Source organism: Prionailurus bengalensis, chromosome E4 (assembly GCF_016509475.1).
Source record: "Prionailurus bengalensis isolate Pbe53 chromosome E4, Fcat_Pben_1.1_paternal_pri, whole genome shotgun sequence".
In the NCBI taxonomy this organism is placed as follows: domain Eukaryota; kingdom Metazoa; phylum Chordata; class Mammalia; order Carnivora; family Felidae; genus Prionailurus; species Prionailurus bengalensis.
In genome coordinates this window covers 63,418,154-63,442,311 of record NC_057360.1, presented here as the reverse complement: position 1 = coordinate 63,442,311, position 24,158 = coordinate 63,418,154, and the positions used below count along the sequence as shown (strand labels likewise).

At 61.2% G+C, this 24,158-nt stretch overlaps 14 non-coding genes across 14 annotated transcripts; 9 read left to right on the top strand and 5 right to left on the bottom strand.

The window, feature by feature from the left end:
* Nucleotides 1–7,571: 7,571 nt before the first annotated feature.
* TRNAN-GUU lies at nucleotides 7,572–7,645 on the bottom strand. Its single transcript has one exon. It is a non-coding gene; the product is annotated as a tRNA-Asn (tRNA).
* A 3,291-nt stretch (nucleotides 7,646–10,936) lies between these two features.
* On the top strand, nucleotides 10,937–11,008 carry TRNAD-GUC. The gene has a single exon. It is a non-coding gene; the product is annotated as a tRNA-Asp (tRNA).
* Nucleotides 11,009–11,790: 782 nt separating this feature from the next.
* TRNAG-UCC lies at nucleotides 11,791–11,862 on the top strand. The gene has a single exon. It is a non-coding gene; the product is annotated as a tRNA-Gly (tRNA).
* A 312-nt stretch (nucleotides 11,863–12,174) lies between these two features.
* Nucleotides 12,175–12,246, top strand: TRNAE-CUC. The gene has a single exon. It is a non-coding gene; the product is annotated as a tRNA-Glu (tRNA).
* Nucleotides 12,247–13,941: 1,695 nt separating this feature from the next.
* On the bottom strand, nucleotides 13,942–14,012 carry TRNAG-GCC. The gene has a single exon. It is a non-coding gene; the product is annotated as a tRNA-Gly (tRNA).
* Nucleotides 14,013–15,571: 1,559 nt separating this feature from the next.
* TRNAL-CAG lies at nucleotides 15,572–15,654 on the bottom strand. Its single transcript has one exon. It is a non-coding gene; the product is annotated as a tRNA-Leu (tRNA).
* A 626-nt stretch (nucleotides 15,655–16,280) lies between these two features.
* Nucleotides 16,281–16,352, top strand: TRNAD-GUC. Its single transcript has one exon. It is a non-coding gene; the product is annotated as a tRNA-Asp (tRNA).
* Nucleotides 16,353–17,149: 797 nt separating this feature from the next.
* TRNAG-UCC lies at nucleotides 17,150–17,221 on the top strand. The gene has a single exon. It is a non-coding gene; the product is annotated as a tRNA-Gly (tRNA).
* Nucleotides 17,222–17,533: 312 nt separating this feature from the next.
* Nucleotides 17,534–17,605, top strand: TRNAE-CUC. Its single transcript has one exon. It is a non-coding gene; the product is annotated as a tRNA-Glu (tRNA).
* A 1,694-nt stretch (nucleotides 17,606–19,299) lies between these two features.
* TRNAG-GCC lies at nucleotides 19,300–19,370 on the bottom strand. The gene has a single exon. It is a non-coding gene; the product is annotated as a tRNA-Gly (tRNA).
* Nucleotides 19,371–20,927: 1,557 nt separating this feature from the next.
* Nucleotides 20,928–21,010, bottom strand: TRNAL-CAG. Its single transcript has one exon. It is a non-coding gene; the product is annotated as a tRNA-Leu (tRNA).
* Nucleotides 21,011–21,633: 623 nt separating this feature from the next.
* On the top strand, nucleotides 21,634–21,705 carry TRNAD-GUC. Its single transcript has one exon. It is a non-coding gene; the product is annotated as a tRNA-Asp (tRNA).
* A 797-nt stretch (nucleotides 21,706–22,502) lies between these two features.
* TRNAG-UCC lies at nucleotides 22,503–22,574 on the top strand. The gene has a single exon. It is a non-coding gene; the product is annotated as a tRNA-Gly (tRNA).
* A 312-nt stretch (nucleotides 22,575–22,886) lies between these two features.
* TRNAE-CUC lies at nucleotides 22,887–22,958 on the top strand. Its single transcript has one exon. It is a non-coding gene; the product is annotated as a tRNA-Glu (tRNA).
* The last annotated feature ends 1,200 nt before the right edge of the window (nucleotides 22,959–24,158 follow it).

The following is a 24,158-nucleotide window of genomic DNA, read 5'->3' as shown; positions in this document are numbered from 1 at the left end:
TGCTGGATGCAGCGACTGCCACGTGGGTCAGAGGGTGGCAGGAAACTTTAGTGGCAGAAAAGTTGCAAAAAAGACTGTCACAAGTCAAGCCAGGGAAGAGGACACTTTTTCCTACATTTTTGTCACCGACTCCCTCTGACCACAGGGCTCGCTCGTGTTTTTCTTTTTTCCCCCTCTTCATTCCTAAAATGTTTGTGCCTCTCTCACTTCTAGATTCCCCGTGGTTGATTGAGGAAACCCATGTCTCTCTTTTGCTCCCTCACCCCCCAAAAAGGATCCTGTTCCTGATCTTCTCCGATTATGGCCCTCCCCGGTGCAGAGGGAGGAACATTCAGGGCCAAGGGGACATGCCCACCGGAAGCCGCACCCCTCTCCCCGGCCTAGCTCTGTTATTTGGGACCTAGAATGACCTGCACAAACGGCTGACGTTTGGTTAGGGCGCCCCTCTCCCCCACCCGCGTGGTGGAAGTGGATTAGCCTCCGGTGCGTGCAAGTAAGGCTCGACAGGTGGCCAAAGGAAGGTTGTTTGCAGGGGTTTGAACAGATCCTGGTGCCCACACACCTGCACAGGACCCCTCTCAGTGCAGGAAGGAGCTAGAATTGAGAGGAGAGGGTCTTTCCTGGGCCACGGTGGTCAGGCAGAACTATGACGAGTCTCACAATTCTAAATGCAAATCTGGACCCACAGGTCCTTAAGAAAATATTTTTGTCAATGTAGATGGAAAGCTCTTATTGTATGTTACTGCTTATGAGCTTAATTGATCAATTTAAAACATCTAGACATATGGTATGTGGCCCTCCATTTGTACTGTTCCCCGCAATCACAAATATGAGGCACTAATGGAGGGTCTTTTGGGCTATTCCCTTTTGTATTCCTTCCAGGCCCACCCCCAACAGAGCTCTCAGCTCCTTACCCACCACTGGGAGGATCTAAAGTCATGCTCCCCCAAACTAAGTCATCTTCCTCCATTCCCCCAACCAGGAACCTTTCCCACGGCCCCACCCCACAGCACCCTTGGAAATAAGCCCAGAACCTTTTCTACCCACCATATCTGTGGAACGTACGGTCCTTTCTGTTTTAACCTCTGTGGCTCTCCCTCTGGTGAGGACACTGCCAAGTTCTTTGGGGGGTATTTTCGCCTCAGCAGCTCAAGCAGCCCGCGTGTGGATTAAGGTAGTGGGCTAGCAGGTAACAGGTATGCAGTTTCTCCTTAAAATTGTATTCAGTAGCATGTTTCCAATTAAAAAAAAAGAAATTATAAAGTTGTTTCTGTTTCTTGTAATTTGAGGAACCCTCAGATCTTCTGCTAGGAGTTAATGAGAGGAGGGAGAAGAAAGCACCTGCTTGCGTGGTGTATCAGAGTTCTTCAGAGACACAGAACCAATCGGAGATCGACATCCACACGTATATTTGTATCTATGTCTGTGTGTATATCGATATCTATACCTGTACCCACATGTATATCTGTATCTTTATCTATATCTATATATGTTTCTGTATCTGAAGATCACATGATCATGGAGTGTCGAGGTCTGCAAAGTGAGCTGGCAAGCTGGAGGCCCAGGAGAGTTGGTGGGTCCAGTTGGAGTCTGAAGGCCTGAGAACTAGGGAAGCTGCTGGTGTAGTTCAAGTCCAAAGACCAAGGCCAGTACGCTCGAGACCCAGGAAGAGCTGGTGTTGCAGTCCAAGTCCATAAGCAGGAAAAACTCAATATCCTAGTTCAAAGGCAGTCTGGCAGGAGGAGTTGTCTCATCTGATTGGATGAGGCCCACCCACATTAGCCAGGGCAATAAGCTTTACTCAGTCTACTGACTTAAATGTTAATTCCATCCAAAAACATCCGCACAGAAACACTCCAGGGGCACCTGGGTGGCTCAGTGGGTTAGGCCTCTGACTTCGGCTCAGGTCATGATCTCACGTTCGTGAGTTCGAGCCCAGCGTTGGGCTCTGTGCTGACCACATGGAGCCTGCTTCCGATTCTGTGTCCCTCTGTCTGTGTCCCTCCCCATCTCTCTCTCTCTCAAAAATAAATTAAAAAAAAATGAAAAACAAAAAAAAAGAAACACTCCAAATAATGTTTGACCAAATATCTGGGCACCCCATGACCCAGTCAGGTAGACACATATAATTAAACATCCTAGAAGGTGATGCCTTATACTAAACACACAGAAGAGAGATCTGCCTTGGTTAGGCTTCAGTGTAGGATAGTTGCTTCTTCAGAGCACTTTTGCCTTTGCCTCTGCTCTCTCTGCGTATAGTGCAAAGTTGCTTTCATCCGGTCACATAAGAGGGATGAATTAAAAAGAAAAAGTCCGTTCTGACAGAGCAACAGCAGGGCTGGAGAATAGCAGGTTACCAACACACCTCCCCCAGGGGACTCGAACCACCAATATATTGATTTATGGTCAAACCAGCTGACCATTGGACTTCAGGGACTCTGCGGCTGAGTTTTTTTTTTTTTTTTTTTTTTTTAAGTGGAATGCATATAAGTTTAACTATTTTAGAGTGGAACTATCCAGTTACAGAACTATTCAGTACATTGTTAATGTACTAAGTAACTTTGTGTAACTACCTTAACTATCTCGTTCTAAAACATATTCATCATCCCAAAATAAAGCCCCACATCCATGAAGCAATTACTCCTCGATACACGCTCCTCCTGGAAGCCATCATCTTGCTTTCTGTTCCTATGGACTTATCTATTCGGGATATTTCATTTACACGAAATCATACAACAGGTAACATTCTGTCTGTGGCTTCTTTTACTTAGCTTGTGGTTGGAGTTCCTTCCAGCTGCGACATGTATCATTTAAATGTTAATTCCATTCCTTTTTATGGCTGATTAACATTTCATTGTGTGTATATGCGACATGTTTATACATTCACCCACTGATGGAACTTTTGGTTGTTTCTCCCTCTTGGCTGCTGTGAGTAGTGGCGCTGTGAACATTCACATGCAAGGACTAGTTTGAGTATCTAGGTTTTTTTTTTGTTTTTTTTTTTTTTAACGTGTATTTATTTTTTGAGAGGCAGAGACAGAACAGGGGGAAAGAACCGAGGAGGGATAGAGAGAGAGGGAGACACAGCATCTGAAGCAGGCTCCAGGCTCTGAGCTGTCAGCACAGAGCCTGACACGAGGCTCAAACCACCTGAGACACCCAGGCGCCCCTCGGTGCCCCTGGTTTTAATTACTCTGGGTATATACCTAGTAAGTAAAATCGTGGGGTCATTTACATTCTCACCAGCAATGTTTGGTGGTCCTCATTTCTCCTTCCTGCCAACACTTTCTATTTTCTATTGTTGTTGTTGTATTTAAAGTGACAGCAATCTTAGTGGGTATGGAGTTAACACCACATGTGTTCTAGAATGACTAAAATTAACAAGATTCGTGATACCAAAGGAAAAAGAGGGCCTTCGGTATGACCCCATTTATGTAAAATCTAGAAAATGCCAACTAATCTACAGTGGCAATAAGCAGATCCGTAATCGCTCGAGATGCGCAGGTCAGTGGGGACGTGACTTAGCAAAAGGCAGAAGGGGGGAATTATCAAGGGCTATAAGGACACTTCTGGGGATGATGGGTACGCTCATTATTTTGATTGTAATCATGGCTTCAGTAGTACATACATATGTCAAAACATCACACTGTATATTTTATTTATTTATTTTTATTTATTTATTCAATGTTTGTTTATTTTTGAGAGAGACAGAGAACAAGCAGGGAAGAAACAGAGAGAGAGAGAGAGAGACACAGAATTGGAAGCAGGCTCCAGGCTCTGAGCTGTCAGCACAGAGCCCAATGTGGCTCAAACCCAAGAACCATGAGATCATGACCTGAGCCGAAGTTGGACACTCAACCAACTGAGCCACCCAGGTGCTCCTTTATTATATATTTTAAACATGGGCAGTTGGTTGTATGTTAAATACTAAAGTGTTAAAAAAAAAAAAAGAAACAAGGTGAGGGGTGCCTGGGTGGCTCAGTCAGTTAAGCATCTGACTCTTGATTTAGGCTCAGGTCATGATCTCACGGGTTCCTGAGATGGAACCCCACGTGAGGCTTTTCACGGACAGCGTGGAGCCTGCTTGGGACTCTTTCTTTCCCCTCTCTGCCCCTCCCCCACTTGTGTGAGCTCTCTCTTTCTCTCTCTCAAGAAGAAAAAAAAAAAACACCAAAAAAAGGAAACAAAGCCAAACAGTTTTACATATACCTTTTGGAGGTCACTAAAGTCTCTTCATTTTAAACGGTGCCATAAATTGAACATGTAGGGGACTGATTACACCATTCTCTTTTTTTAAGACTGTTTTAAAAGGAGACTTTCTGAGACTTTAAATTTCTCACACCTGTGACAAAGTCCTAAGTCATTAGCAATGTAGATTCCCAGATGGCAACAGATGACCCTTCACCGCTACACAGCAGTTCTCCGGTTGTTAGACTCCCTTTCCAGAGTATTCAAAATATCTTGCCTGCTTTCCAACCAACAAAGCCCTTTCACCTATTTCAGATACCCATATTTTTCTGTTACTAATGTCTAAATATTAGTGGTCTTGGATAGAAACTGCATAAATAAACTTTAGCAAATGAAGCAGAAAAGGAATTAATTGAGAGATCACTGGGTGGTCATAGATTTATGAGAATTAACAACCAGACTCAGATAAAGGGAATAACCAAAGGGGAGCTAGGAGGCCAGAAATATAGCCAAACTCATGCCAAAGAAAGAGTCTGGGAAGGAAACTACAGAATCTGTCAAAACTACATGCTAGCTTTGACTTCCTGGATAAAGGAATTCTAAACTGTTTATGAGTCTACACATCATTGAATCAGAATCTGGGGGAGTACCTTATAGCTAAAAGAACCAAGAATTTTTCCTCCTCTACACTGCTTATAATGAAACACTAGAAAGGAGACATGAAGTAAGGACTGAGTATTCAGTTTTCAGCTGAAATTTGGACAAAATGTAAGGCTTGGGACAGTTTCCATCCAGCAAATGCTTCAGGAAGAAAGAGGAGCCAAGGAGATCAAACCCAGGTGCTGTCAGGAAACATGGTCCAGGGGAAAGAGGAACCTAAATCTGTATCTACAGAAGTCTTTATTAACACCTCAAGAAGATCGAAGGAATGCCTCCTAGACTTTTTCAAAAAGAAAGAAGGCCTTTTATGAATCTTAAGGGCTTGCCTCAGAGACCTTCCTGTTAAGAAGGCTTTTAAGGATCTTAAGGACATTGACCCACAGCAACCTTACCAGGGGCCCAATGTAGAAAAGGGCTGATCTCAAAGAGATTTGTGAGTGTGGCTTTGCCTAATAAGTGAAGTATATATTGATATATTTATAAGAAACTCTTCAAGCTTTTAAAGGAAGTATATCAGCTTGGACCAAAAGGGACAGAGGCAGTACAAAATTGAAAGAAGCCTTTGGACCTGCAAACTCCTATGAGCAGGAAGCAGGCTGAGCAAATGATCAGCTGTGAACACCGACTATTCCTCTGGAAAAGTAAGCAGAATTCAGGAAGCAGAAGTGAGGAATTCCCAGGGAGTAGTAATGGGGCTTAATCAAGGAACTGGCCACATGAATCTGACTGGATGTCAGAGTTGATGCGGACCAGTGGTCTTCAATTTCTCTCTTTCTAATGGGAGTGTCAACAGAGGTTGACCCATGCCTGTCCCAACACTGTATGTTGGAGATGTGGGGGCCGGATAACTTATTCTTTCACTCAAAAGTCTTTTGACCAAGAAGAAACTACTCACGGGGCCTCAGGTATAGCAGGAACAACTAAGAAATGAGATAAGGAGCTTATGAAGAGAGGGGAAACATGGAGTTCTGCAGGCAAAGGAAGCATGTTTGTGGCTCAAAGGACAGTAGTCTCTGGGTGGACTGTGAACCACCAAGCTTTAACCTAACAGCAGAAAGTCTAACTCATTACAAAGATCAGGCAGAGTCCATGGGCTGGCATTTCCTATTGAATAATTTGTGGCCGAACACCAGACTGTACTCTTGGGTTAACTGCCAACTCCTGGGTGCAGCACTTTGGGGAGCTCAACTCTAGGCAGTCAGAGACCCTGCCCTGCTCTCCTGAGTCTGAAAACCTGGCAGTACAACGGATTTGGATGATTCCAGAAGCCAAGTTCTTTCGGCCAATATGGGGCGAGTACATAGAATAGCCTTGGAGCCTCTATAGCTTTGTAAATGGCAGGAGAAAGATTTAGGGACTATGGTGCCCCCATTTGTTCTGGAAATTCCCCCAGGGGGCACAGCTGGATCAAACTGATCTTGGTAGGAATTTCAGAAAGTAGGTTATGAACTGAAAAAGTATGGTAACTGTATCTGTTTTCTCACTCATCATTTTATTTACAGCTCTTTACAGAGTGCCTGGCATGTAAGAGTTGTCAATATGTTTGTTGAATGAATGTATGTGTGCATGAATAAATAGATGAATAACAGGTACATATTTAGAGACTGGGGACAAGCCAGGATTTTGTGTTTTTCGAAAAGCCTTCAGGGAGAAAGTTTGATTTAGCCGACAGTTTCGTTTCCGTGGTCTTCCTGTCTGCGGACTTCTGAGCTAAGAAGGGCATCTGAGAGATGGGAAAAAAAAGTCAGCTTTGGCTGAGGGGAAAGTCCAGCTCACAGGAATTCCTGGCATGAGAACACACAGACAGGAGTCCTGGCAACACATACCTTGTACTATAACAGGACTTCTCAAGGTGACCCGGGTCCAGTCCCCGAGGGAACCTGGCAGTGGGCTAACAGGAATGGAAGGCAGAGAAGTTAAATTGGAAGAACTCGATGACGGATGGATTTGCTGGGTGAGGGAAAAAGACTTGAAGGAAAGTCCCCTTCCCATCTGGCTTGTTTCCCTAAAGGTGGTGGTAATGCCATTCACTAAGAGAGGAAACACTGGAAAAGACTCTCATGCCTCGGGGATGAGGAGAAGGTGAACTCAGCTTGGGAGAGGATAACCCTGAGGGCAACGGGTCATGTGAAGCAGGCAGGTGGAGGCGTGGGTAGGTTTAGAACTCAGAGAGGTTCTGGAGACACAAATTTGAAAGTCAACAAGATCACCAAAAGAGCACAATATGAAACGAGAAGCGTTGGAGCCCCAGTCAGAGCCTTGAAGGTTTATTTCTAGGACCTTCACTGCAGCCTTATATCTAAGAGCAGTGTCAGTTCTAAGTAAGTAGCAGGATAAACGTGAGAGCACATTAATGCAGGAAATGAAACTTTAATTCCTTTTAAACGCGGCCAGAGATCATTGGGTTTCTCCAGGTGCTTGCCATCTGCTACAAGAATTAACTGAACTCAAAAGAGCCTTAACTGTTTTCTGTACTAGCAGTGCTCATTTGCAAAGGCCCACTTGCTGTGGAATTCTGCAAAAAAAGCAGCTCGAAAAAGGTTTTGATTTTAGAGGAAAGGGAAGTACAGGTACCTAGTTTCTCCATAGAAAGCTCCCGATCCTAAGATGTGGCACTCGGAGAATCTCTCTTAGTAGACAAGTAATTCGCGGAATTTTGGATTGGAAATGGAACTCTGATTTTTAAAATGAAGGAAAAAAAAAAGCGAGGCTATCACTTCAGGCGTCCCTGGGTGGGATCGAACCACCAACCTTTCGGTTAACAGCCGAACGCGCTAACCGATTGCGCCACAGAGACTACCCACAATCCCTAGCAAAATTTCGCACATCCTATGTATGTGTAGACCATTAACCCAACACTAGCGTTCCGCCATCTGGGTTCGTTTCTTCATCTTGAGATTGCAAGTAGGTTCCAAGTTATGTGATTCTAAAAGCCAGAACAGTAAACCATCCCTGTCATACAACAGTTGAATCCTTGCTTCCTTTCTTCCCAATCTCTTAGCATCAGCGGGAAGCGACGTCCTCTTTCTCCCCAAGTGGAGATCTGGACCTGAGTTAAGACCCGATTCACCACCGGAGGAAATGGAGAATGGCGGGATGGAGTGGAGGACTAAGCAGGGATTAATGAGTGCTGGGGAAACAGCTTGCTGCTGATTTGAACTGACATCCCTGCTTGGGACATCAGCCTGATGTTCTTACTTCGCTAAACTTCTATGAAACCCACTTACATTACCTCTCTCTGAATTATAAAACCCAGATGCCGAGCGTTTATTTAAAAACGTAACTTCAAAAGGGCAGTGATCTTCAAAGCTCTTCCTGAATGTGATTCTCAAGTAATAGCGAATATTCCAAGGGGGAGGGAAGACAACCTCTGGAGACCGGACATACAGACTAGGTTGAACACTTCCCCCAGTTCTCCTCCCTCCACTCACAATTGTGGTTCAAAAATATCGCCAATGGGCCCTGGCTCTCGGTAGAGAATTTAGTAATTTATAATAAGTAAAACTACATTTTTTCTTAAACATTTTTAAATTTAATAAATTTTTTAATTAATTAATTTTTAACTTTTACATCCAAATTAGTTAGCAGATAGTGCCACAATGATTTCAGGAGTAGATTCCTTAATGCCCCTTACCCATTTAGCTCATCCCCCCTCCCACAACCCCTCCAGTAACCCTGTTTGTTTTCTATATTTAAGAGCCTCTTATGATTTGTCCCCCTCCCTGTTTTGGTATTATTTTTACTTTCCTTCCCTTATGCTCATCTGTTTTGTCTCTTAAAGTCCTCATATGAGTGAAGTCATATGATTTTTGTCTTCCTCTGACTAATTTCGCTTAGCATAATACCCTCCAGTTCCACCCACATAGTTGTAAATGGCAAGATTTCATTCTTTCTGATTGCCGAGTAATACTCCATTGTATAGATATACCACATCTTCTTTCTCCATTCATCCATCGATGGACATTTGGGCTCTTTCCATACTTTGACTATTGTCGATAGCGCTGCTATAAACATGGGGGTGCATGTGCCCCTTTGAAACAGCACACCTGTATCCCTTGGATAAATACCTAGTAGTGCAATGGCTGGGTCGTAGGGTAGTTCTATTTTTCATTTTTTGAGGAACCTCCGTACTGTTTTCCAGAGTGGCTGCACCAGTTTGCATTTCCACCAGCAGTGCAAAAGAGACCCTCTTTCTCTGCATCCTACCCAACACCTGTTGTTGCCTGAGTTTTTAATGTGAGCCATTCTGACAGGTGTGAGGTGGTATCTCATTGCGGTTTTGATACAACTAAAATGTTTTACATCGAAACCAATCTGCAAGTTACTTTGAATCAAGAAAATAAGTGTTAGTAATGAACGTAATTTGACTGGTTGGATGAAATTCTAAGAACAGGTAAATTTTCAGAATTTTGTAGAGCCTGTGGGCATTTGGCGAAACCCTCTGCCATTTCCAGGGGTAGATACCGTGACTCAGAAATTCCTGGCTAGAGAAACACAGATCGTTCATTGCACAGACTTAGGCTCAGAAAAACACGAGTACAGGTACACCGCATATAGTTAGTCTTCTAGATGTAAACAGGTGGAAACTTCAGCTGCTTGTAAAACCAGATCAAAGTCATCTTCACGAAGTAGAAAATATTAGCATGCCATTTCTCTGCTAGACAACAAAGCAGATATGACTGAAACACACTGGTCCCTCAGGGATACATCTTCAGTTGACTCAAAAGATTTTATAAAAATTCACAGGCCAAGTTACCTAGAGGTACAGGGGTCATGGCAGATGGCTGAGTCAACAGACCCGAAGGGCTTTTTCCCACCCATATATTTTCTTACCAGGCTCTGAGGATCCACGTCCTGTACTAAGGAAGAAAGCCCAGTAGCTTCAGAGAATACATGGGTACTGAAACGAAAGCCAGCTTTCCCATATGACCAGCAGCTAAAAGCCTAGGAAGAAAATACAGAAAATACAGAGCACAGAACGGATTTCCCAGGATCAGAAACAATATGAGGCACTGTTTGCAATATAGCCAGGACGCCTTGGGGGGAGGGGGGGAATCAAATGGTGTGAAAAAGATTGGCAAAAGGGAAGAGTTCTCAAAAAGGGAAAAAAATCAAAATAAAAGGTCTTCAGAGAAAGGAAAAACTAAAGAAGTCAAGACAAGCTAGTATAAGGAAGATGTATTAAATAGTTTTAATGTAATGAACGTCGCACTGGGATACAGGTTGCACACAACGCAGGAGTGTGCGATTCACCTTGGAGAGCACCCATAGAAGAAGGGTACCGAGCTGGTGAGAAGGAACGGGAAGATCCTGGCTAGGTGTAAGGTAAGGCCGGAACGGGAAACTAGTAAACGTGAAATCTTGGTGGCGGGCAAGAGGAATGAGGGACAGGGGTGGGGAGAGGAGGGGGAGGACCGTACTTCTGGGTAACACGCCGGCCGCTCGGTCATATGACGGAGGGTATCAGTCACGCAACTGGAAAAACACGCACACGAGAAGTCCACTCCGTCCTCCCGTGTGATGCACAGGTTCCCACCTGCTTGAGGTTGGATCTTCCTCACCGGCTCCACCTGTATCTGCGTGCTCTCTCACCTTCATTGCCTGATGGTCCCAATGAAGGGACTTGGCGAGAATTTGCTTTTCACATCCAGGTTCGGATTCCACGGTCGGTCTCAGTTCTCCCATTCCCCCAAACCACCACTCCCGTGGGACACAGTAAGCGCCGCAGGGAGGATTCCACCTCTGCCACCGCTGGTTCCGCCGCCCCGGAACGAACACCACTGCCACCCTTCATCCACACACCGCGACCTCTTTCCGGCGCGATGCCCGCTTTGCGCAAAGAGGCAGCGTGCAGGAAGTACCGAGCGCCAAACCCCTGCGTGAGGGGATCTGGGTCCCCTCCGAGTCTGGGCCAGGATGCCGTGCGGGGGAGGGGACAGAAACCGGGGGGGGGGGGGGGGAGGAGTCGGGAAGGGGGTGGCCCGTGCCGGGCGCCCGTGCAGGGCAGGGAGTCGAGGGCGGCAGGCAGGGGCAGGCGTGGGGAGGCAGCCGGAGAGGGGTCGGGCGCCCGGGTGGCCGGCCGCCGCCGTCCTCGTTAGTATAGTGGTGAGTATCCCCGCCTGTCACGCGGGAGACCGGGGTTCGATTCCCCGACGGGGAGGCAAGACGCCCTTTTTGGTGGCCTGCGCAGCTCTGGGTCCCACCTCTTGCTCCCGAGGGGCAGGGGCGCTTCTTCTCGGCCGTCCGTCGTCCGGCCGGCGGCGCGTGCCCGGCCTGCCCACCGTCCACCGGCCCCAGCCCTTTGCGTGGCTCGAGGCCGGACGCTGGGTCGCCACCGCGCAGCCGGGGCCTCGTGTGGTCGGTCCCCGCGGCAGCCACGGCGAGCTCCTCGGCGACGTGCCGCCCAGCCGCACAGCCGCCGTGGGAGGCAGATGGGTCCGGTCCCGTCTGGATGCGGGAGGTGGTGTGGCCTGGCACCCGCCCCCTCTGCTCCTTCCCGCGCCCGGCCAGGCCGGGCCGGGCCGGGCCGGGCCGCTAGCTGCGGGCCGCGGAGGACGCGGAAGACGCCGGGCCGGGGACGTGGCGGGGCTCCCCAGCCGGCCTCCGAGGGCCCGAGAGCGGCCAGGCGGCCAGAGCGCCCTCCAGAGGCGGGCGGCGGTGGGCGCCGGGCGCCGGGCGCGGGGCGCAGGGCGGGCGGACGGGCGGGCGTGCCCGGCGACCGGCCGGCGCAGCTGAGTCGGAGGGGCGAGGCTGGGGCGCCGGGCGGCCGGAGCCCGTGGTGGCCGGAGCCCGTGGTGGCCGGGCAGAGCTGCGGCCGGGCGGGACGTCGGGGCAGGGATGCGCCGGGCGGCGGCGGCAGCGGCAGCGGCGAGAGAGCGCCAAGGCGAGAAGGCGCCGGAGCGCACCCTGGGCCGGCCGCGTCGGGCCGGCCCGGGCCGTGCAGCGTTGGTGGTATAGTGGTGAGCATAGCTGCCTTCCAAGCAGTTGACCCGGGTTCGATTCCCGGCCAACGCAGCCGGCCGACCTTTTGCGCCGCTCCGGGGCCCTCCTGGCCAGGCCCGCCGGGCGCTGGCAGTGGGGGACGGCGTGCCGGCCCGCTGGGCGCTGGGCGCTGGGCGCTGGGCACGTGGCCCGAGGCGGCGTGCGGGTGCGAGGGCGGCCGGCGCGCAGCGTTTTGCGGGTGCTGCCAGCGGTCCGGGTGGACTGCGTGGGGCCCGCGGGCGGCTGGACGTGCAGAGGCAGGGGCCTCGGGGCCCAAGCGGAGCCGCGTGGGGGGAATGGAGGCGCTGGGTCCAGGGGGTGCAGGCCAGGCGCGCAGCCTGTCGCTCCCTGGTGGTCTAGTGGTTAGGATTCGGCGCTCTCACCGCCGCGGCCCGGGTTCGATTCCCGGTCAGGGAAGCCTTTCTTCTTCCTCTGGCCCTCCGGGGCCTGCCCTCCCGGCCGGCCGAGCCGAGCCACCCACCGCCCCGGCCCCAGTGCACCCGCACCACCCCCTTTTAGCCCACGCCAGCACGCCAGGCCGAGCTGGCTAGCTTGTCGCGGGCCCCGCCGCCACGATGGAGGGGTGCACACAAGGCCACCTGCCACGCCCCGACGGGCAGCCCCAGCCTCGCCCTGCCACCTCGGCCCGTCCGAGCCTTTTGGCCTGGCTGGCCCACCGGAGGCCCTCGGCCTCGCCTCTCCCCTTCGCCCCCACCCGCGCACACGCTCGCCTGGCACCTTCGCTTCCACAGCCCGAGACGCGAGTGGCCGGGGCGGCCTCTGTCCCCCGCCGGGACCACCAGTGTGCGCAGGCGCCCCTGCCCCCCGAGTGTGCTCGGACCCCCACCGCCCCCTCCGGTGGCGCTCCTAGCTGGCCGGGCTGACGAGCCATCCTGTCCTCCCTCGTGAGGTGCCCGCGGTGGCGGTGCTGGGCGCGTGGGTCAGGTGAGCCACGCGCAGCCCTGAGTCCCGTCACCTGGCCGAGCAGCCCCCCTCGGGCCTGCGACCTCTCGGGCGGCTTCCCTGCCCCACGCCGGGGCGGGAGCGCCACGACCTGGCTGGCTGCGTCTCTCCCCGGCGACGGAGAGCGGACCCCAGGGGCACGCCGGTCTTGGGCGCCGATGGGAGCGCAGAGTCCGACCGCCGTGCCCGGGAGGTGGAGGAGGGAAGAGGCATCCGGGCACGGCCCGGACCCACCCACCCCCCCCCCCCCGGGGCACTGGAGGTGAGACAGCGGGGAGGTGCCGTGGGAGCCCCGGGGGAAGACAACCCAGCAGCCAGGCAGGTGGGCGGCGGTCGACGCACCCCGGGGGACTGGGCGCACTTGTCGCCAACTTGTCATTCCACTTGCAGGACCCGTCGGTCCTTCCATCCTAGGCGCCGTCCGTCCTTCTGTCCACCCCTGTCTGTATCCGTCCTCTTCTGTGGATGCCTCCCAAGGTCCATCGCACACCTCAGTCTCCTTCCCGCCCCAATTTGGACACCCCTGTCCGCCGGGGATTTGCTCTGTGATCAGAGGTGTCCCCTCTCGAGGCCAAGCGGTCAGCCGGTGCGCCGCGCACACCTGCTGGGGCACACTCGCTTCAACCGCACAAGCCCCCTGCAGCGGTGCGGAGGAGTCGCGGCGGCCGTGGGTCTCCGGGTGCTTCCCGTGCCCGCGGGAAGTTTCCTCGGAGTCCTTGCTTTTGCGTGTGTGTGTGTGTGTGTGTGTGTGTGTGTGTGTGTGTCGGGAGGGGGTGGCTGGTGGGAGGGGCGGCGGTGCGAGGTGGTGCCGAGGGAAAGGGAGGAGCGTGTGGGTGGCAGCGCGAGTTGGTGCGTGGATGCGTTCCTTGCAGTGAATCGGGAGACTGGAGCGAGGCGAGCGTCGTTAAAGAGAAGAAGGGCAAGGCAGGTGTGTGGGCGGGCGCGGACGGGCCCTTGGCTCCGGGGCGGGCGGAGTTTTGTCCCCAGGGCGAGCGAGCCACGGAGGAGGAAGGGAATGTGCGGCAGGGGCGGGGACGGACCCCCAGAGAGGAGCAGAGGTGGCTTTGGCCAGGTGCTCTGAAGGTGGGAGAGAGGCTTCGAAGCGGAGCGCGCAGTTGGCGCTGCGGGGGCCAAAAGGGGATGGCGCGTTGCATGGGCCGGGAATCGAACCCGGGCCTCCCGCGTGGCAGGCGAGAATTCTACCACTGAACCACCCATGCACCCACGGACGTGGGCCACAGAGGGCTTCCCCAGCGGCGCCGGCCGCCTCCGTTGCCGGTCCCCGCCAGTAGTGAGCGTGAGCGTGAGCGTGAGCGTGAGCGTCTGCTCCGTGGGAGCAGGAGGCGGGCGGTCTGCAAGACAGGCTCCAGGCACGCGGAGAGCCAGCCCCTAGGGCGCGGCGCGGCGCGGCCCGGCTCGGACGTCCGGGCAGAGGAAGGCACGGAGGCGGACTGGGCTCATCCCGTGCTTTGTCCCTCGTCCGGGGCCGCCGCCACAGCCTGCCCGTGTCCCCAGAGGCAGCCAGGAGCTGGACCCAGCCTGGCCAGCGCCCGATCCCCAAACAGCCGGAGCCATTTGTGGCCGGTGCCGGCAGGCGAGGGACCTTGCCTTCAGCTACTCCCAGCCCCGAGCCAGAGTCCGTTTGGCGGATGGTTTTCTCGCGCGTGCAGTGTGTGTCCCGGCGGAAGGGGTGGGGAACGGACCTCTCGTGTGTGGAGCCATGGGGCCAGGGGCCGGGGCCGGGGGCAGGGGGCGGGGCCGGGTGGGCTGTGTGTCTTTGTGTCTGTGTGTGTGTGTGTGTGTGTGTGTGTGTGTGTGTGTGTTTGCGCTCGCGCCGGCGTCTGTCGGAGTTAGAGGCCAGGTAGCGCCGCCTGCGCCTCTGAGTGCGTCTCGGGCCAAGAGAGCAAAGGCCTGAGCGCGCTGGCCGGAGCCTCTCCCTAGGGGTCCGGCTCGGTGCCTTGGCAGGTTGGGAGGCAGGAGGGCGGTCTTGGATCCGGGCGGAACGCTGGGGCGGAGTGGCCGGCCGGCGGCGGCGGCCTCCCCGAGCCAGGAGATGCGCTGTGGTGCCCGGCTGGATGGCCTGGGGGTCTAGGGCTTCCGCTCACTGCTCCCTGCAGCCACCTTCCCGGCTTGGACTCGTGAGCCAGGCCCACAGAAGGGAGGGGTCCGCGCCGCCGGCTGGCCAGCAGCCGGCTGCGCTGTATGGCTCCCGGGAGGCAGACAGGCAGGCAGGTAGGTGTGGCCAGGGGAAGGCCCCTAGGTGGAGAATCGTGTGGGCCGCCTCGGGAGGGTGTGGAGAGAATGGACTAGGGCCGGGGGAAAAGCACGGGGTGACGGTGGGGTGGGTGCGTGTTCCCGGTGGCGGCGGAAGCGGACGGCTGGCTGGAAGGGCCAGGCGCTGTCCAGCGGCCACAAGTGGGAGCGGGAAGCGCGGGGAGCTTTGCAGCCTGGGCTGGTTCGCGAGTGCCGGGGTGAGGAGGGCAGGGGCGGGAATAGACGAGAAGGAGGACCAAAGAGCCTCCAGAAAGACGCAGGTGCGAAGTCAGCGAAGCCTGCGGGTGTGGGAAAGGCGCTCGAGGCGCGGGGGAGTGCGTGTGTGTGCGCCCGCGCGCGCCCGCGTGCGCGCGCGCGCTCAGAGCCCGAGGCGGCGAGGGTGGAGGGGCTGGAGCTCGGTCCCGGGCAGCGTGTGCTCGGGTGCGGGGCGGGCCGCGGCCGCGAGAGGGTGTGGTCCAGGCCCCGGTGGCGTGGCTGCTGTGTGGGGCGGGCCAAAAGGTGGGCGTGTCAGGAGTGGGATTCGAACCCACGCCTCCAGGGGAGACTGCGACCTGAACGCAGCGCCTTAGACCGCTCGGCCATCCTGACGGCGGGTGTGGGCGCGTCGCCGCTGGCCTGGCTGGGACGCGGCGCTAACGCTGGTGTCCTTGGCCGACATGGCGCCCGGCTGGCGGCTGTGTGCGTGCGCAAGGGGCGAGACACGCGCGGCGGCCCCGGAGGAGCACGGCCAGCCGCCTCGCCGCCGCCGCCGCCGCCGCCGCCGCCGCCGCCGCCAGCGCGGCTCCCGTCGCTGTCGCACCCCCACCCCCAGCTCCCTGCAGGCCCCGTCCAGCGTCGGCGCCCCTTGCCCTGCTCCCCACCCCGCCTGCCTCGCCCTCGCCGTCGCCGTCGCCCTCGCCCTCGCCCTCGCCGCCCCGCTTGCCGTCTGGGGCCTTTTCTCCCGGCGCGATGCCCGCCTGGCAGACGAGAGAGAGGCAGCGCTCGTTGGGAGTACTGAGCGCCGTCCGGTCCGTGTGTGGGCCCCGGGTCCGGGCGGACTCCGAGTCGGGGCCGGGGGCTGCCGTGCGGGAGAGGGGGCCGAAGCGGGGCTGGGGTCGGGTGGGGCGTGGCCCGTGCCGGGCGCCCGTGCAGGGCAGGGCGTCGAGGGCAGGCAGGGGCAGGCGTGGGGAGGCAGCCGGAGAGGGGTCGGGCGCCCGGGTGGCCGGCCGCCGCCGTCCTCGTTAGTATAGTGGTGAGTATCCCCGCCTGTCACGCGGGAGACCGGGGTTCGATTCCCCGACGGGGAGGCAAGACGCCCTTTTTGGTGGCCTGCGCAGCTCTGGGTCCCACCTCTTGCTCCCGAGGGGCAGGGGCGCTTCTTCTCGGCCGTCCGTCGTCCGGCCGGCGGCGCGTGCCCGGCCTGCCCACCGTCCACCGGCCCCAGCCCTTTGCGTGGCTCGAGGCCGGACGCTGGGTCGCCACCGCGCAGCCGGGGCCTCGTGTGGTCGGTCCCCGCGGCAGCCACGGCGAGCTCCTCGGCGACGTGCCGCCCAGCCGCACAGCCGCCGTGGGTGTCGCTCGGGTGGGAGGCAGATGGGTCCGGTCCCGTCTGGATGCGGGAGGTGGTGTGGCCTGGCACCCGCCCCCTCTGCTCCTTCCCGCGCCCGGCCAGGCCGGGCCGGGCCGGGCCGGGCCGCTAGCTGCGGGCCGCGGAGGACGCGGAAGACGCCGGGCCGGGGACGTGGCGGGGCTCCCCAGCCGGCCTCCGAGGGCCCGAGAGCGGCCAGGCGGCCAGAGCGCCCTCCAGAGGCGGGCGGCGGTGGGCGCCGGGCGCCGGGCGCGGGGCGCAGGGCGGGCGGACGGGCGGGCGTGCCCGGCGACCGGCCGGCGCAGCTGAGTCGGAGGGGCGAGGCTGGGGCGCCGGGCGGCCGGAGCCCGTGGTGGCCGGAGCCCGTGGTGGCCGGGCAGAGCTGCGGCCGGGCGGGACGTCGGGGCAGGGATGCGCCGGGCGGCGGCGGCAGCGGCAGCGGCGAGAGAGCGCCAAGGCGAGAAGGCGCCGGAGCGCACCCTGGGCCGGCCGCGTCGGGCCGGCCCGGGCCGTGCAGCGTTGGTGGTATAGTGGTGAGCATAGCTGCCTTCCAAGCAGTTGACCCGGGTTCGATTCCCGGCCAACGCAGCCGGCCGACCTTTTGCGCCGCTCCGGGGCCCTCCTGGCCAGGCCCGCCGGGCGCTGGCAGTGGGGGACGGCGTGCCGGCCCGCTGGGCGCTGGGCGCTGGGCGCTGGGCACGTGGCCCGAGGCGGCGTGCGGGTGCGAGGGCGGCCGGCGCGCAGCGTTTTGCGGGTGCTGCCAGCGGTCCGGGTGGACTGCGTGGGGCCCGCGGGCGGCTGGACGTGCAGAGGCAGGGGCCTCGGGGCCCAAGCGGAGCCGCGTGGGGGGAATGGAGGCGCTGGGTCCAGGGGGTGCAGGCCAGGCGCGCAGCCTGTCGCTCCCTGGTGGTCTAGTGGTTAGGATTCGGCGCTCTCACCGCCGCGGCCCGGGTTCGATTCCCGGTCAGGGAAGCCTTTCTTCTTCCTCTGGCCCTCCGGGGCCTGCCCTCCCGGCCGGCCGAGCCGAGCCACCCACCGCCCCGGCCCCAGTGCACCCGCACCACCCCCTTTTAGCCCACGCCAGCACGCCAGGCCGAGCTGGCTAGCTTGTCGCGGGCCCCGCCGCCACGATGGAGGGGTGCACACAAGGCCACCTGCCACGCCCCGACGGGCAGCCCCAGCCTCGCCCTGCCACCTCGGCCCGTCCGAGCCTTTTGGCCTGGCTGGCCCACCGGAGGCCCTCGGCCTCGCCTCTCCCCTTCGCCCCCACCCGCGCACACGCTCGCCTGGCACCTTCGCTTCCACAGCCCGAGACGCGAGTGGCCGGGGCGGCCTCTGTCCCCCGCCGGGACCACCAGTGTGCGCAGGCGCCCCTGCCCCCCGAGTGTGCTCGGACCCCCACCGCCCCCTCCGGTGGCGCTCCTAGCTGGCCGGGCTGACGAGCCATCCTGTCCTCCCTCGTGAGGTGCCCGCGGTGGCGGTGCTGGGCGCGTGGGTCAGGTGAGCCACGCGCAGCCCTGAGTCCCGTCACCTGGCCGAGCAGCCCCCCTCGGGCCTGCGACCTCTCGGGCGGCTTCCCTGCCCCACGCCGGGGCGGGAGCGCCACGACCTGGCTGGCTGCGTCTCTCCCCGGCGACGGAGAGCGGACCCCAGGGGCACGCCGGTCTTGGGCGCCGATGGGAGCGCAGAGTCCGACCGCCGTGCCCGGGAGGTGGAGGAGGGAAGAGGCATCCGGGCACGGCCCGGACCCCCCACCCCCCCCCCCCCCCGGGGCACTGGAGGTGAGACAGCGGGGAGGTGCCGTGGGAGCCCCGGGGGAAGACAACCCAGCAGCCAGGCAGGTGGGCGGCGGTCGACGCACCCCGGGGGACTGGGCGCACTTGTCGCCAACTTGTCATTCCACTTGCAGGACCCGTCGGTCCTTCCATCCTAGGCGCCGTCCGTCCTTCTGTCCACCCCTGTCTGTATCCGTCCTCTTCTGTGGATGCCTCCCAAGGTCCATCGCACACCTCAGTCTCCTTCCCGCCCCAATTTGGACACCCCTGTCCGCCGGGGATTTGCTCTGTGATCAGAGGTGTCCCCTCTCGAGGCCAAGCGGTCAGCCGGTGCGCCGCGCACACCTGCTGGGGCACACTCGCTTCAACCGCACAAGCCCCCTGCAGCGGTGCGGAGGAGTCGCGGCGGCCGTGGGTCTCCGGGTGCTTCCCGTGCCCGCGGGAAGTTTCCTCGGAGTCCTTGCTTTTGCGTGTGTGTGTGTGTGTGTGTGTGTGTGTGTGTGTGTCGGGAGGGGGTGGCTGGTGGGAGGGGCGGCGGTGCGAGGTGGTGCCGAGGGAAAGGGAGGAGCGTGTGGGTGGCAGCGCGAGTTGGTGCGTGGATGCGTTCCTTGCAGTGAATCGGGAGACTGGAGCGAGGCGAGCGTCGTTAAAGAGAAGAAGGGCAAGGCAGGTGTGTGGGCGGGCGCGGACGGGCCCTTGGCTCCGGGGCGGGCGGAGTTTTGTCCCCAGGGCGAGCGAGCCACGGAGGAGGAAGGGAATGTGCGGCAGGGGCGGGGACGGACCCCCAGAGAGGAGCAGAGGTGGCTTTGGCCAGGTGCTCTGAAGGTGGGAGAGAGGCTTCGAAGCGGAGCGCGCAGTTGGCGCTGCGGGGGCCAAAAGGGGATGGCGCGTTGCATGGGCCGGGAATCGAACCCGGGCCTCCCGCGTGGCAGGCGAGAATTCTACCACTGAACCACCCATGCACCCACGGACGTGGGCCACAGAGGGCTTCCCCAGCGGCGCCGGCCGCCTCCGTTGCCGGTCCCCGCCAGTAGTGAGCGTGAGCGTGAGTGTGAGCGTGAGCGTCTGCTCCGTGGGAGCAGGAGGCGGGCGGTCTGCAAGACAGGCTCCAGGCACGCGGAGAGCCAGCCCCTAGGGCGCGGCGCGGCGCGGCCCGGCTCGGACGTCCGGGCAGAGGAAGGCACGGAGGCGGACTGGGCTCATCCCGTGCTTTGTCCCTCGTCCGGGGCCGCCGCCACAGCCTGCCCGTGTCCCCAGAGGCAGCCAGGAGCTGGACCCAGCCTGGCCAGCGCCCGATCCCCAAACAGCCGGAGCCATTTGTGGCCGGTGCCGGCAGGCGAGGGACCTTGCCTTCAGCTACTCCCAGCCCCGAGCCAGAGTCCGTTTGGCGGATGGTTTTCTCGCGCGTGCAGTGTGTGTCCCGGCGGAAGGGGTGGGGAACGGACCTCTCGTGTGTGGAGCCATGGGGCCAGGGGCCGGGGCCGGGGGCAGGGGGCGGGGCCGGGTGGGCTGTGTGTCTTTGTGTCTGTGTGTGTGTGTGTGTGTGTGTGTGTGTGTGTGTGTTTGCGCTCGCGCCGGCGTCTGTCGGAGTTAGAGGCCAGGTAGCGCCGCCTGCGCCTCTGAGTGCGTCTCGGGCCAAGAGAGCAAAGGCCTGAGCGCGCTGGCCGGAGCCTCTCCCTAGGGGTCCGGCTCGGTGCCTTGGCAGGTTGGGAGGCAGGAGGGCGGTCTTGGATCCGGGCGGAACGCTGGGGCGGAGTGGCCGGCCGGCGGCGGCGGCCTCCCCGAGCCAGGAGATGCGCTGTGGTGCCCGGCTGGATGGCCTGGGGGTCTAGGGCTTCCGCTCACTGCTCCCTGCAGCCACCTTCCCGGCTTGGACTCGTGAGCCAGGCCCACAGAAGGGAGGGGTCCGCGCCGCCGGCTGGCCAGCAGCCGGCTGCGCTGTATGGCTCCCGGGAGGCAGACAGGCAGGCAGGTAGGTGTGGCCAGGGGAAGGCCCCTAGGTGGAGAATCGTGTGGGCCGCCTCGGGAGGGTGTGGAGAGAATGGACTAGGGCCGGGGGAAAAGCACGGGGTGACGGTGGGGTGGGTGCGTGTTCCCGGTGGCGGCGGAAGCGGACGGCTGGCTGGAAGGGCCAGGCGCTGTCCAGCGGCCACAAGTGGGAGCGGGAAGCGCGGGGAGCTTTGCAGCCTGGGCTGGTTCGCGAGTGCCGGGGTGAGGAGGGCAGGGGCGGGAATAGACGAGAAGGAGGACCAAAGAGCCTCCAGAAAGACGCAGGTGCGAAGTCAGCGAAGCCTGCGGGTGTGGGAAAGGCGCTCGAGGCGCGGGGGAGTGCGTGTGTGTGCGCCCGCGCGCGCCCGCGCGCGCGCGCGCGCTCAGAGCCCGAGGCGGCGAGGGTGGAGGGGCTGGAGCTCGGTCCCGGGCAGCGTGTGCTCGGGTGCGGGGCGGGCCGCGGCCGCGAGAGGGTGTGGTCCAGGCCCCGGTGGCGTGGCTGCTGTGTGGGGCGGGCCAAAAGGTGGGCGTGTCAGGAGTGGGATTCGAACCCACGCCTCCAGGGGAGACTGCGACCTGAACGCAGCGCCTTAGACCGCTCGGCCATCCTGACGGCGGGTGTGGGCGCGTCGCCGCTGGCCTGGCTGGGACGCGGCGCTAACGCTGGTGTCCTTGGCCGTCATGGCGCCCGGCTGGCGGCTGTGTGCGTGCGCAAGGGGCGAGACACGCGCGGCGGCCCCGGAGGAGCACGGCCAGCCGCCTCGCCGCCGCCGCCGCCGCCGCCGCCGCCGCCGCCAGCGCGGCTCCCGTCGCTGTCGCACCCCCACCCCCAGCTCCCTGCAGGCCCCGTCCAGCGTCGGCGCCCCTTGCCCTGCTCCCCACCCCGCCTGCCTCGCCCTCGCCGTCGCCGTCGCCCTCGCCCTCGCCCTCGCCGCCCCGCTTGCCGTCTGGGGCCTTTTCTCCCGGCGCGATGCCCGCCTGGCAGACGAGAGAGAGGCAGCGCTCGTTGGGAGTACTGAGCGCCGTCCGGTCCGTGTGTGGGCCCCGGGTCCGGGCGGACTCCGAGTCGGGGCCGGGGGCTGCCGTGCGGGAGAGGGGGCCGAAGCGGGGCTGGGGTCGGGTGGGGCGTGGCCCGTGCCGGGCGCCCGTGCAGGGCAGGGCGTCGAGGGCAGGCAGGGGCAGGCGTGGGGAGGCAGCCGGAGAGGGGTCGGGCGCCCGGGTGGCCGGCCGCCGCCGTCCTCGTTAGTATAGTGGTGAGTATCCCCGCCTGTCACGCGGGAGACCGGGGTTCGATTCCCCGACGGGGAGGCAAGACGCCCTTTTTGGTGGCCTGCGCAGCTCTGGGTCCCACCTCTTGCTCCCGAGGGGCAGGGGCGCTTCTTCTCGGCCGTCCGTCGTCCGGCCGGCGGCGCGTGCCCGGCCTGCCCACCGTCCACCGGCCCCAGCCCTTTGCGTGGCTCGAGGCCGGACGCTGGGTCGCCACCGCGCAGCCGGGGCCTCGTGTGGTCGGTCCCCGCGGCAGCCACGGCGAGCTCCTCGGCGACGTGCCGCCCAGCCGCACAGCCGCCGTGGGTGTCGCTCGGGTGGGAGGCAGATGGGTCCGGTCCCGTCTGGATGCGGGAGGTGGTGTGGCCTGGCACCCGCCCCCTCTGCTCCTTCCCGCGCCCGGCCAGGCCGGGCCGGGCCGGGCCGGGCCGCTAGCTGCGGGCCGCGGAGGACGCGGAAGACGCCGGGCCGGGGACGTGGCGGGGCTCCCCAGCCGGCCTCCGAGGGCCCGAGAGCGGCCAGGCGGCCAGAGCGCCCTCCAGAGGCGGGCGGCGGTGGGCGCCGGGCGCCGGGCGCGGGGCGCAGGGCGGGCGGACGGGCGGGCGTGCCCGGCGACCGGCCGGCGCAGCTGAGTCGGAGGGGCGAGGCTGGGGCGCCGGGCGGCCGGAGCCCGTGGTGGCCGGAGCCCGTGGTGGCCGGGCAGAGCTGCGGCCGGGCGGGACGTCGGGGCAGGGATGCGCCGGGCGGCGGCGGCAGCGGCAGCGGCGAGAGAGCGCCAAGGCGAGAAGGCGCCGGAGCGCACCCTGGGCCGGCCGCGTCGGGCCGGCCCGGGCCGTGCAGCGTTGGTGGTATAGTGGTGAGCATAGCTGCCTTCCAAGCAGTTGACCCGGGTTCGATTCCCGGCCAACGCAGCCGGCCGACCTTTTGCGCCGCTCCGGGGCCCTCCTGGCCAGGCCCGCCGGGCGCTGGCAGTGGGGGACGGCGTGCCGGCCCGCTGGGCGCTGGGCGCTGGGCGCTGGGCACGTGGCCCGAGGCGGCGTGCGGGTGCGAGGGCGGCCGGCGCGCAGCGTTTTGCGGGTGCTGCCAGCGGTCCGGGTGGACTGCGTGGGGCCCGCGGGCGGCTGGACGTGCAGAGGCAGGGGCCTCGGGGCCCAAGCGGAGCCGCGTGGGGGGAATGGAGGCGCTGGGTCCAGGGGGTGCAGGCCAGGCGCGCAGCCTGTCGCTCCCTGGTGGTCTAGTGGTTAGGATTCGGCGCTCTCACCGCCGCGGCCCGGGTTCGATTCCCGGTCAGGGAAGCCTTTCTTCTTCCTCTGGCCCTCCGGGGCCTCCCCTCCCGGCCGGCCGAGCCGAGCCACCCACCGCCCCGGCCCCAGTGCACCCGCACCACCCCCTTTTAGCCCACGCCAGCACGCCAGGCCGAGCTGGCTAGCTTGTCGCGGGCCCCGCCGCCACGATGGAGGGGTGCACACAAGGCCACCTGCCACGCCCCGACGGGCAGCCCCAGCCTCGCCCTGCCACCTCGGCCCGTCCGAGCCTTTTGGCCTGGCTGGCCCACCGGAGGCCCTCGGCCTCGCCTCTCCCCTTCGCCCCCACCCGCGCACACGCTCGCCTGGCACCTTCGCTTCCACAGCCCGAGACGCGAGTGGCCGGGGCGGCCTCTGTCCCCCGCCGGGACCACCAGTGTGCGCAGGCGCCCCTGCCCCCCGAGTGTGCTCGGACCCCCACCGCCCCCTCCGGTGGCGCTCCTAGCTGGCCGGGCTGACGAGCCATCCTGTCCTCCCTCGTGAGGTGCCCGCGGTGGCGGTGCTGGGCGCGTGGGTCAGGTGAGCCACGCGCAGCCCTGAGTCCCGTCACCTGGCCGAGCAGCCCCCCTCGGGCCTGCGACCTCTCGGGCGGCTTCCCTGCCCCACGCCGGGGCGGGAGCGCCACGACCTGGCTGGCTGCGTCTCTCCCCGGCGACGGAGAGCGGACCCCAGGGGCACGCCGGTCTTGGGCGCCGATGGGAGCGCAGAGTCCGACCGCCGTGCCCGGGAGGTGGAGGAGGGAAGAGGCATCCGGGCACGGCCCGGACCCCCCCACCCCCCCCCCCCCGGGGCACTGGAGGTGAGACAGCGGGGAGGTGCCGTGGGAGCCCCGGGGGAAGACAACCCAGCAGCCAGGCAGGTGGGCGGCGGTCGACGCACCCCGGGGGACTGGGCGCACTTGTCGCCAACTTGTCATTCCACTTGCAGGACCCGTCGGTCCTTCCATCCTAGGCGCCGTCCGTCCTTCTGTCCACCCCTGTCTGTATCCGTCCTCTTCTGTGGATGCCTCCCAAGGTCCATCGCACACCTCAGTCTCCTTCCCGCCCCAATTTGGACACCCCTGTCCGCCGGGGATTTGCTCTGTGATCAGAGGTGTCCCCTCTCGAGGCCAAGCGGTCAGCCGGTGCGCCGCGCACACCTGCTGGGGCACACTCGCTTCAACCGCACAAGCCCCCTGCAGCGGTGCGGAGG